Source organism: Balaenoptera physalus (assembly GCF_965194825.1).
Source record: "Balaenoptera physalus genome assembly, chromosome: 10".
Classification (NCBI taxonomy): domain Eukaryota; kingdom Metazoa; phylum Chordata; class Mammalia; order Artiodactyla; family Balaenopteridae; genus Balaenoptera; species Balaenoptera physalus.
In genome coordinates, this window is record NC_138889.1 from 24,169,840 (window position 1) to 24,179,872 (window position 10,033).

At 61.1% G+C, this 10,033-nt stretch overlaps 1 pseudogene across 1 annotated transcript; it reads right to left on the minus strand.

Moving 5' to 3' along the window:
* Positions 1-2,351: 2,351 nt before the first annotated feature.
* On the minus strand, positions 2,352-5,357 carry LOC309636467 (thimet oligopeptidase-like; annotated as a pseudogene). The gene is made up of 4 exons (XR_014268500.1): positions 5,315-5,357; positions 4,739-5,114; positions 4,434-4,659; positions 2,352-3,166 (listed from the first exon to the last, which is right to left on the minus strand). The product of XR_014268500.1 is annotated as a thimet oligopeptidase-like (transcript).
* Positions 5,358-10,033: the final 4,676 nt, after the last annotated feature.

Sequence of the window (10,033 nt, forward strand, 5' to 3'; positions counted from 1 at the left end):
ATAAGTAGTACTACAGAGAGAATCTTACTTTAGTCAATTTAAAGTTTTGAGATCTCACTATGTTTTTTAAAACAGGTATTAAATACATGCATTTGGTAAAACAGTACAAAAGGCTGTTTGGTACATAGCAGCCAAAGAAAAACAATGTGGCTATTCCATGCTGAGCTATGCTGTGAGCGTTATCAAATAGATACTGGATTCTGAGGCCTTTGTTCAGGAACAAAAAAGAATATAAAATATCTCATTACCACAACTAAGGAGCTGGCCTGTGGCAACTAAGACCCGGCACAATTAACTGACTAACTAAATAACTGACTATTTTTAAAAATCTCATTAATAGGTATTTAGTATTATTTTTAAAAATTTGTTTATTTATTTTATTTATTTATTTTTGGCTGCGTTGGGTCTTCCTTGCTGCGTGCATGCTTTCTCCAGTTGCGGTGAGCGGGGGCTACTCTTTGTTGCGGTGCGTGGGCTTCTTATTGTGGTGGCTTCTCTTGTTGCGGAGCACGGGCTCTAGGCGCGCGGGCTTCAGTAGTTGGGGCACGAGGACTCAGTAGTTGTGGCTTTTGGGCTCTAGAGCGCAGGCTCAGTAGTTGTGGCGCACGGGCTTCATTGCTCCGCGGCGTGTGGGAACTTACCGGACCAGGGTTTGAACCCTTGTCCCCTACATTGGCAGGCGGATTCTTAACCACTGCGCCACCAAGGTAGCCCAGGCTCCAACCTTTTGAAAAATGTGTTCCTTCCACCTTCATGGAGCAGGCGTAGGGGACGGGGAGGATCTAAGAGGTGGCACCGGGCCACAGTCGACCCCCAGTGACAGCTAATAGCTGCACTGCTGCCCCTTCCTGCCCCAGGACCTGAGCTCAGGTCCTGGGGCGGCTGGAGAAACGCACTGTTTTTGGTGAGATGCTCTTACTTACTGTGTGGAGCTGCTCCGGCTGCCCCGGCGCCCACACCCCTGCAGGGCCCTGTGCCCGTCCTCCCTGCCCCCTGCCCAGGGCTCGGGGAACAGCAGTCTCTGTGGGGCAACCTGCTTCCAAGTCCTTCAGTGACCATGGAGGAGTGGGAACGGGCTGGGCTGCCGGAGAGCCTGGGCATGCAACACCTGAGCTCAGCCCTGGGGGCTCACGTGAGGGCAGGGTCTGGGGGGTGCGGGCGGTGAGCGGAGGGGCCTCCAGCCGGCGTCAGTCTGGGCCCTGGACCCGGGGAAAGGCCTCACCCTCTCAGTCCTGACCTGCCACTCGGGAACCCTGTGGCCCACCAGCCCGAGGCCTGTGGCGCCCACCACAGACTGCCCGGCGCACGGCTGGGGTGCCAGCGCCACACCTGGATTTTGCGCGGGGACCATCGGGGGGCTCGGTGCACGGGAAGACGAGCAGCCCCCAAGCCTCGACACGCCCCTTCCATGTCCATGAAGAAGTGCCGGATGGAAGGCCGGCTGTGCTCCTTTTCGAGCCCCAGGGAATTCGCAGGAACAGCCCTCCCGGCCACGGGGTGCCTGCCCACCGGCTCTGGGCCTGCGACCAGCCCCGAACACAGAGGGCACAGAAGTGGGTGCAGGGAGCTGAGCCGGGTCTGCAGAAGGGCAGACACCACAGCCTGGTCCACAGCCGACTGGCCCAGGGCGGGTGAGAACGGGTGGGCAGGCTGAGGGGAGGACAGAACGTGGCACAGCCTGCCCGCCTGGGCCCCGGGGAGAAGGTCGGGGCGCTGCCCGCGCCCTCGCTCCGCTGCCTGGCGTCCTTTGTGGGGGCGAAGGGCCGGAGGCAGGGCTCCCGAGGAGCTCAAAGGCCAGGGAAAGACACACGGGACGGTCCAGACCCACCCTAGCGCTCCAGGGGGCAGCACCCTCTCTGAATTCCTACTGCCGCCAAACCGCATCCCTGAGGCCTTTGGGCAGAATTGCTAGGACCCAGGAAGGCGGCCTCTTGCTGTGGTCCAGACTTCAGCAGCTGCCGATGAGCGGAGGGAGCCAGCCGGCCGGCCGTGAGCAGGAGGACAGGGCACGGGGACAGGGACAGCCACAGCCAGGCTTCCCGCAGCTGTGCCCACCGCCAGAAGCAGCTGCAGCCAATCACAGCCCCCGCCATGCCAAACAGTGCCGGGCAGCGAGAGGCCGGCAGGAACCTGACACCCCCTCACTGGAGAGCCGGGCCGACCAGGGTTGGGGGAGCCATCCCCGTCTGAACTCACCCCACAGCTCAGCCATCTCCCAGTGACCCAGACGCTACACCAGCAGAGAGCAGCCTGCAACGGCCGCAGGGCTGATCCCCGACCAAGGTCAGAACTCCCCCCAGTGTGACGGCCCCCATGCCACTCCTGTGTTGGGAGGGACCGCAGGTAGAGAGCAGGAGTGGAGTCTTTTTATTAATGGCTGCGTTTTCAAAGAACCGTTTTGTAAGCAGGAAAGCTCCTCAGGAAGGGATTGCATTAGTGCAACAAGGGGGAGCCTTGACGCCAGGCTCTCCAGACACGTCCAGGTGGAGACTTTTGGCCGAGGCCGGCCGCCAGGGACTCAGGGGCTGGGAGGACACGCGGCCCCTCCCCCACCCCGGCGGGGGGCCTAAGGCACCTGGCCCGCCTGGGTGGGCAGAACCCCGTGCCGTCAGCAGGCCGGCGGCTTGCAGCCCTCAACCTGCAGCCCTTTGCTCAGGAGGAAGGCATCCTGCGTGGGGTCGCAAGCCAGGAAGAGCTTCACCATGCCCTTGGCATCCTTGGAGCCTCCTGGCCTCAGAATGCAGCTTCTGTAGTCCATGGCAACCTGCGGAGAGGGGGCGGGGCTGCAGGAGGGTGGAGCTCCGCCTTCACTGAGGGTGTGGGTGTGGCCACCTCTGCTGTGACTGAACAAAGGGCAGGGGAGCAGGGGGTCCAGGGCAGGGCGCTCAGAGCCTGGCAGGCCCAGGCGGGCGGCACAAGCATCTAGGCCCAGGCCAAGGACCTCCGTGTTGGTCTGCGCGGCAGGATGGCCTCTCACCTTGCCACTCAGGACGCCCTCCTGCTTGAAGCGTGTGTGGAACGTGTCCGCGGAGTACACCTCGCTGCACGCGTAACCATAGGACTGGGCGTTGTATCTTCCTGCCAGGTGGCCGAAGGTCGCAGGCAGGTGGGTCCCTGGGACACACATGGAGAGGCTCCTGCCCGGCCCCCTGGCCGCTCTGTGCCCCTTCCCCAGAGCGCAGAGCTTGGGGCCTCAAAGCAGCCCTGTCTTGAGTCCCCTGCCACTAGAGGGAGTATTGGCCCAACACTTGTAGAAAACGGGGACCTTGTGGGCAACTCAGTGGAGGGACACAAATCAATCTTTGCCGACTTTCTGCTGAAGCTCACGGGGGTTCACCCCTAGGCCACTTACAAGGACAGCTGCCCGAGGCTCCTAGGGATGAGTCAGGGCTCGCCCTCCAGCATGGGGAGAGCGCGGGTGAAAGCGCTCACGAGGGAGTGAACTGCGTCTCCGCACCGACACGCACCTGCAAACCTCGTCGACGCGTTCCTTCCGGACTATGAAGCCCTCTCCTGCCTCTTGCAGGCTCTCCAGAAAGCACGTGCAGATACGCCCACCCCACCCTCGGACTCCGCGGGCCACAGCTGGAAGGACCAGCCCAGGAACCCAGGCAGGAAGAGGCCAGAGGTCAGCGGGCCTTGGCCAGAGCCCGTCAGCCGGTCCCCCTTCACACACCACCAGAGGATCCTCTTGACCTGGGCAGTAGCCGCCAACCGACCACTAAGGTGGGCCCGGCGCGCGCTTGGCTACCTGGCATAGCTGGGACCCCGAGGATCTTCTGGCAGAGGCGGGCATTCTCCTGGGCCGGGTCCGAGGGCGTCTGCGTGTGCAGGGCCTGGTCCACCTTGGCCGGGACGATCTGGCGCAGGTTGAAGAGGCCTGGGGGGCGGGAGGAAGGAGACGGGGGGCTGGCACTGTGTCCAGGCCGCGCTTTCAGCCGGGCGGTCCAGGAGCCCCTTTCCTTTCCCTCGGCCCGGCCGCACCGGGGTTGGCCAGCCGGGACTTGATGAGCTTGTCCAGCAGCCCCTGGGGGACGGCGCTACCCTTGCCCCGCCGAGACTGGCAGCAGCGCCAGGGCTTCAAAGGGCGTGGCGCTCCCGGCCCCACAGCCTTCCCTCTGGTTCTCATCACCGGCTGTCACCAGACTTGCATACAACGTTCCTTTCTTCTATTTTGTCTTTTTTAAAGGCAACTCTTGAATACATGTATTTAACATGCAGGGAACCAGTCCTGACTCCTTGATCTGGGGCTTCCAGCCTCCAGAGTCTCGAGGACATCCACTTCCGTTGTTTACGCGCCCAGTGCGTGGGGTTTGATGAAGGAAACTGACACCGAGGGCGTCCCCACGTGCGAGGTGACATCAGTGGAAGAATCCGGTGGCGAGGGCCTGCCTGAGGACCATGGGAGAGCCCGGGCCCTCCCCGCCCCCTGCCTGCAGCCCCTTGCCCGCACCCTCCTGAGAGCGGAGCTGGTGCATCGCTTGCCAGATCTCATGGAAGTAGGTCTCCAGCTCATCATGCTGCAACAGGGAGGGCGGGTTGGGCGTAGGCTTGGTGAAGTTGGCCACCATGGCCGCGATGGCGATCTGGCGCCTCCCATCCTGCTGCAGGCAGCCCAGCTGCAGGCCAAAGCAGGCCATGTGCCCGGACTTCCCTTCCCTGCGGAGGGACGCGGGTGAGGCCCCGCTTCCACAGAGGAGCCCCGGCCCACGGCCGACAGGTTCCCCCACGCATGCACCGAGGGTAGAGGTCCAGGTAGAACTTGCCGATGGATGACCTTGCCCGAGGCCGCGTCCCGGACCGTGTAGAGCCTCACATCTTCATCTTCGTGACACATGTTGGCGCCTTCCTCCAGGTCGAAGGTCAGCCCCAGCAGCTCCTGGGAGATGCCCAGCCGCCCGCGCGTGACCACCTGCATGGGGAAGGACTCATTGAGCAGGTGCTGGTCCACGTGATAGCGCGTCTCCTCCCCCTGGTTCATGTAGTAGCGCAGGTCCTAGACGTTGATGGGCCCGTCAAAGTGCAGGCCCCGCCTCTGGCACTCAGCCTTCTTTAGCTCCAGGATCACGGCCGCTCCTGCTCCCCGAGGGGCTTCAGCTTCTGGGCCAGCTCATCTGCGGGCGGAGGGGAGAGGCTCGGCTATGTCCCTGTGGCAGCCCCCCAGCCGCCCCCCACCCCACGCCCCTCGAGGCAGAATGAAGGGTTGGGGAAGGCGACCCCCAAGGGCTGACACAGTGGGGTCTCAGGCAGCACCAGGTGCAGTCAAGGTCCGCCTGACCCCCGTCCCCACTGGAACTCGGGGAGGCGAGGTTACCTAGGAAAGTGGCCACCACCTGGCTGGTCTTGGCCAAGTTCATCTCCAGCACGGGGTCGGCACGCGTGCTGAACCCTAGCAGGCGGGACTTCTGAGCCTGCAGCCTTACCAGTTCCCCGAGGATCGCGCAGTTCTCCTGGAACCCAGAGATGGCCAGCGCTGGGGACCGTGGGCTACGCCCTCCCCACGGGCCCCGGGCCAGGTCTCTGCGGGCGGGCAGGGCTCTCAGGCCACTGGCGGGCACAGCCAACTCCCCTCCCTCCTCCTCCTGGCCCGGATTTCTAGACACTTTGATGCTGTCCTAACACGTGGTCTTTATGAACACAGGTCCTTTTGGAGCCAGAAACGGCGTGAACCGTGATGAGCTCTAAGGCCAAGGGCAGGAAGAAATGCGACCAGGCTCTCTAGGAGCCACCCAGGGGCCTCCCCGGGCTCAACAATACAAACTCGGCTGCCGTGCAGACAGCAGCTCATCCCCACGGCGCCTGAACACTCAGCCCCTGGACGGCGAGAGGCCTGTTGCTGCAGGTGGAGCGTGGCTGGCTGGTGAGGCCCGGCCCCAGGTGTACGTCACCTTCTCTGGGGCCACCTCTCCGGGTCTGCGGTGGGGTTCTCCTGGGAACCCCCAGTCACTACAGGACCAACGTGGGCTGTCTGCAGCCCAAGAAGGTGGGGACACAGGACTGTCCCCCGTGCCCCCCGCATCACCCGCGAGGCCGAGCAAGCACCAGTGGTGTCTGCGGGGAAGATGAAGGGCTCATGCACAGCCCCCATCTACTGAAGATGCTAAACGGGAGAAGCACAGGCTGCAGCCACACGCGGTATGGACCAAATGCAAGTGTCCTTGCAGGAACCGATGTCTGAATGTCAAGGCCGTACCCGGGCCACAGTGAGAAGGCCCAGACCCCACGCAAGGCACAGAGAGGGGATGGGGGGAACATCTGCGAATCTGAGCTCATCGGGCATCACCCCAGAGGGAGAGGGAGAGGGAGAGAGCCAGAAGGAGATACGGAGGGAGAGGGGAAGAGAGGGAGGTACAGACGTCTCTTTCTTCCCTGGGGGTTCCCTAGTGCAGCCAAGGCTGAAAACCACTGCATTTCGGGAGATGGGTCCTCGTGGAAAAGATAAATAGTAGCTCATGGCATTATGGACACATATTAAAAAGGCCCCAAATCTTGGGGAGTCAGGGAGGGGAGCTGGCGGCTGCCTCGTAAACGAGGAGAGATTGGGCGTCAGAGGAGGTGCCTGTGCAGCCCGCCGCCGCTGCCCAGGGCCCTGCAGACTTCATCTCCCGGCTGTGGTCCCGGGCTGGAAGGCAGCGGGGAGGTCAGGCCTTCCAAGCATCAGCGTTGACTTCAGGGCTGATCTAAAAGGCGCCTGGTGTTTCTTGAAGCAGAAAAAAGAGAAAGCAGTGGGCAGAGGATGGGAGGGGGAGGGAGCCCCCATCAGCCCTTCTCCCTGTCTCCCTCTCTGTGTCCCTCTCTCCCTCCCTCCCTCCCTCTACCTCCCTGCCTGTCACTCTCCCTCCATCTCTCCTTCTGCCTCTCTCCCTCCCTCTCTCCCTGTCCCTCTTGCCCTGTCCTGTCCCTCTCTCCCTCCCTCCATCCCTGTCTCTCGTTCCCTGTCCCTCTCTCCCTCTCCCTCTTTCCCTCTCCCTCTATCCGTCCCCCCTCCCTCTCCCCGTTTCCCTCTCCCTCTCTGCCTCCCTCTTTCCCTGTCCCTGTTTCCCTGCTCCGCTCTCCCTCTCCCTCTTTCCCTCTCTCTCTCTCCCTGTCCCCCTTTCCCTGTCCCTGTTTCCCTGTTCCGCTCTTCCTCTCCCTCTTTCCCTCTCCCTCTTTCCCTCTCCCTCTCTCCCTCCCTCTCTCCCTCTCGTGCTCCCTCTCCCTCTCCCTCCACCTCCTTCCCTCTCTGGAGAGGGAAGGAGGTGGAGGGAGAGGGACAGAGAGCAGGAGAGGGAGGGGGGAGAGGGAGAGAGAGGGGGGAGAGGGAGAGAGGAATAGAGGGAAGGAGGGAAAGGCAAAGACGTCTCTCCCTCCCTCCCTCTAGTCCTCTCTCCCTCCCTCTCTCCCTCTCCCTCTCCCTCTCCCTCTCCCTCTCCCTCCACCTCCTTCCCTCTCTGGAGAGGGAAGGAGGTGGAGGGAGAGGGACAGAGAGCAGGAGACAGAGAGCAGGAGACAGAGACAGAGAGATGGAGGAATAGGCAGAGACAAGGGAGAGGGAGAGAGGGAGAGGGAGAGAGAGGGGGGAGAGAGGGAGAGAGAGAGAGGTCTCTTCCTCCCTTTCCCTCTCTCCTCCTTCTCTCCCTCTCTCCCTCTTCCCTCTCCCTCTCCCTCTCTCCCCCCTCCCTCTCCCCCTCTCCCTCCGTCTCTCCCCCTCTCCCTCCGTCTCTCCCTCTCCCTCTCCCTCCATCTCTCCCTCTCTGGGAGGGAGTGAGGGAGAGGGAGAGACAGAGGGAGAGGAGAGGGAGGGAGCGAAGGAGAGGGGGAGTCGGAGAAGGAGGTAGGGAGAGGGAGAACGAGAGAGGGTGCCTGCTTCCCTCTCTGTCTCCCTCCCTCCCTCTCCGTGTCCCTCTCTCCCCCCTCTCCCTCTCCCTCTGTCTCTCCCTCTCTGGGAGGGAGGGAGAGGGAGAGGGAGGGAGAGTGAGAAGGAGGGAAAGTGATGGAGGGAGGGAGAGGGAGAGAGGGTGAGGGAGAGAGGGAGAGAAGGAGGAGAGAGGTAGAGGGAGGGAGGAAGAGACCTCTCTCTCTCTCCCTCGCTCCCTCTTCCTTCTCCCTCTCCCTCTCTCCCTCTCCCTTGTCTCTGCCTCTCCCTCCGTCTCTCCCTCTCTGGGAGGGAGTGAAGGAGATGGAGAGACGGAGGGAGAGGGAAAGGGAGGAGAGGGAGGGAGGGAGAGGGATAGAGGGAGGGAGGGAGAGATGACTTTCCCTCCCTCCCTCTATCCCTCTCTCCCTCCCTCTCTCCCTCTCCCTCCCTCCCTCTTCTCCCTCTTCTCCCTCTCTCCCTCTCCCTCCAAGAGGGAGAGGGAGAGAGGGAGGAGAGGGGGATAGCGGGAGGGAGGGAGGGAGAGATGTCTTTCCCTCCCTCCTTCTATCCCTCTCTCCCTCTCCCCCCTTTCTCTCCCTCTCCCCCTCCCTCTCCTGCTCTCTCTCCCTCTCCCTCCACCTCCTTCCCTCTCCAGAGAGGGAAGGAGATGGAGGGAGAGGGAGGGAGAGGGAAAGAGGTAGAGGCACAGCGGAACAGGGAAACAAGGACAGGGAAACAGGCACAGGGAGAGACGGAGGGAGAGAGGGGGAGGGAGAGAGGGAGAGGGAGAGAGGAGAGGGAAGAGGGAGAGGAAAGAGGCAGAGGAAAGAGGCAGAGGGAGAGAGGGAAAGGGAAGAGGGAGAGGAAGAGGGAAGAGGGGGAGAGGGAGAGGGAAGAGGGAGAGGAAAGAGAGAGAGGTAAGAGAGGGAGGGAGAGGGAGAGAGGGAGGGAGAGAGGAAGAGACAGATGGAGAGAGAGAGAGAGAGGGAGAGGGAAAGAGGTAGAGGGAGAACGGGACAGGGAAAGAGGGACAGGGAGAGAGGGAGGCAGAGAGGGAGGAGAGGAAGCAGGGAGAAAACAGAGAAAGAACACACCATCTACATTTCTGTCAAAAGACACCGGGGATCCTTACATAACCAGAGAAAATTACAGAGCGAGGCTCTTTCTCAGCTGGAACTGGAACTGCAGACGGGGCCAAACACCACCAGGCTGGCCACACATGTCCAGCCGCTGCCCCAGTCCCGTGAGTCCAACCGTGAGGTCAACAGGGCTCTGAGTGTCTGCTCCAGGGAGCTGGGGTTCACCCTCTCACCCGGGAGGCGGGGCCAAGCCAGTAGGGCCCCGGGCTGGACACCTAGGGGGAAAAGCATCCCCACAGGACAGCTTGTGTGAGCAGATTCAGCTGCCAGATTCTAGAGGCCCGGGATCACCCTGTGGCCCGTGAAACCCAGGAGCCACGAGGGTCTTGCATCGTGATTCCTGTCCGTTGGACTGTCAAGTTTATGTAGGGAATCTTGGAAACAGTGGTAACAAGGCTGATTTGGAACGAGCTTTAGGCTATTATGGACCACTCTGAAGTGTGTGGGTTGCTAAAAACCCTCCCGGCTTCGCTCCTGTTGAACGTGAAGATCCCCGAGATGCAGCCGATGCTGTCCGAGAACTAGATGGGAGGACGCTATGTGGCTGCCGAGTAAGAGTGCACCTGTCGAATGGGGAAAAGAGAAGTCGAAATCGTGACCACCTCCTTCTTGGGGTCGTCGCCCTCGAGATGATTACCGGAGGAGGAGTCCTCCACCTCGCCACACATGTCCGAGACGGAGAAGCTTCTCCCTCAGCCAGAGGAGGTCCCTTTCTAGATATAGGAGAAGAGAGAGATCACCGTCCCAGGAGAGAAATCACAAGCCGTCCCGATCTTTCTCTACGTCTCCTAGCCGATCTAGGCCAAATGAAAGGAAATAGAAGACCACTTTGCAAGAGGAGTGGTGTACAGGAAATAACTTCATTTGACAGGAGTATGTACAGAAAATTCAAGTTGTGTTTGAGACTTGCGAAGCTTGGTGCACTTTTAAATGTTTTAGCTGTTCACATTTGTTTGTCTCTTGGGACAGTGACACATAAAGGTGTCATTCTCTATGGTTTGAAATGGGTCCTATGAGGCATGTAATATGAAGAATTGTTACCTTACAATGTTCCCTT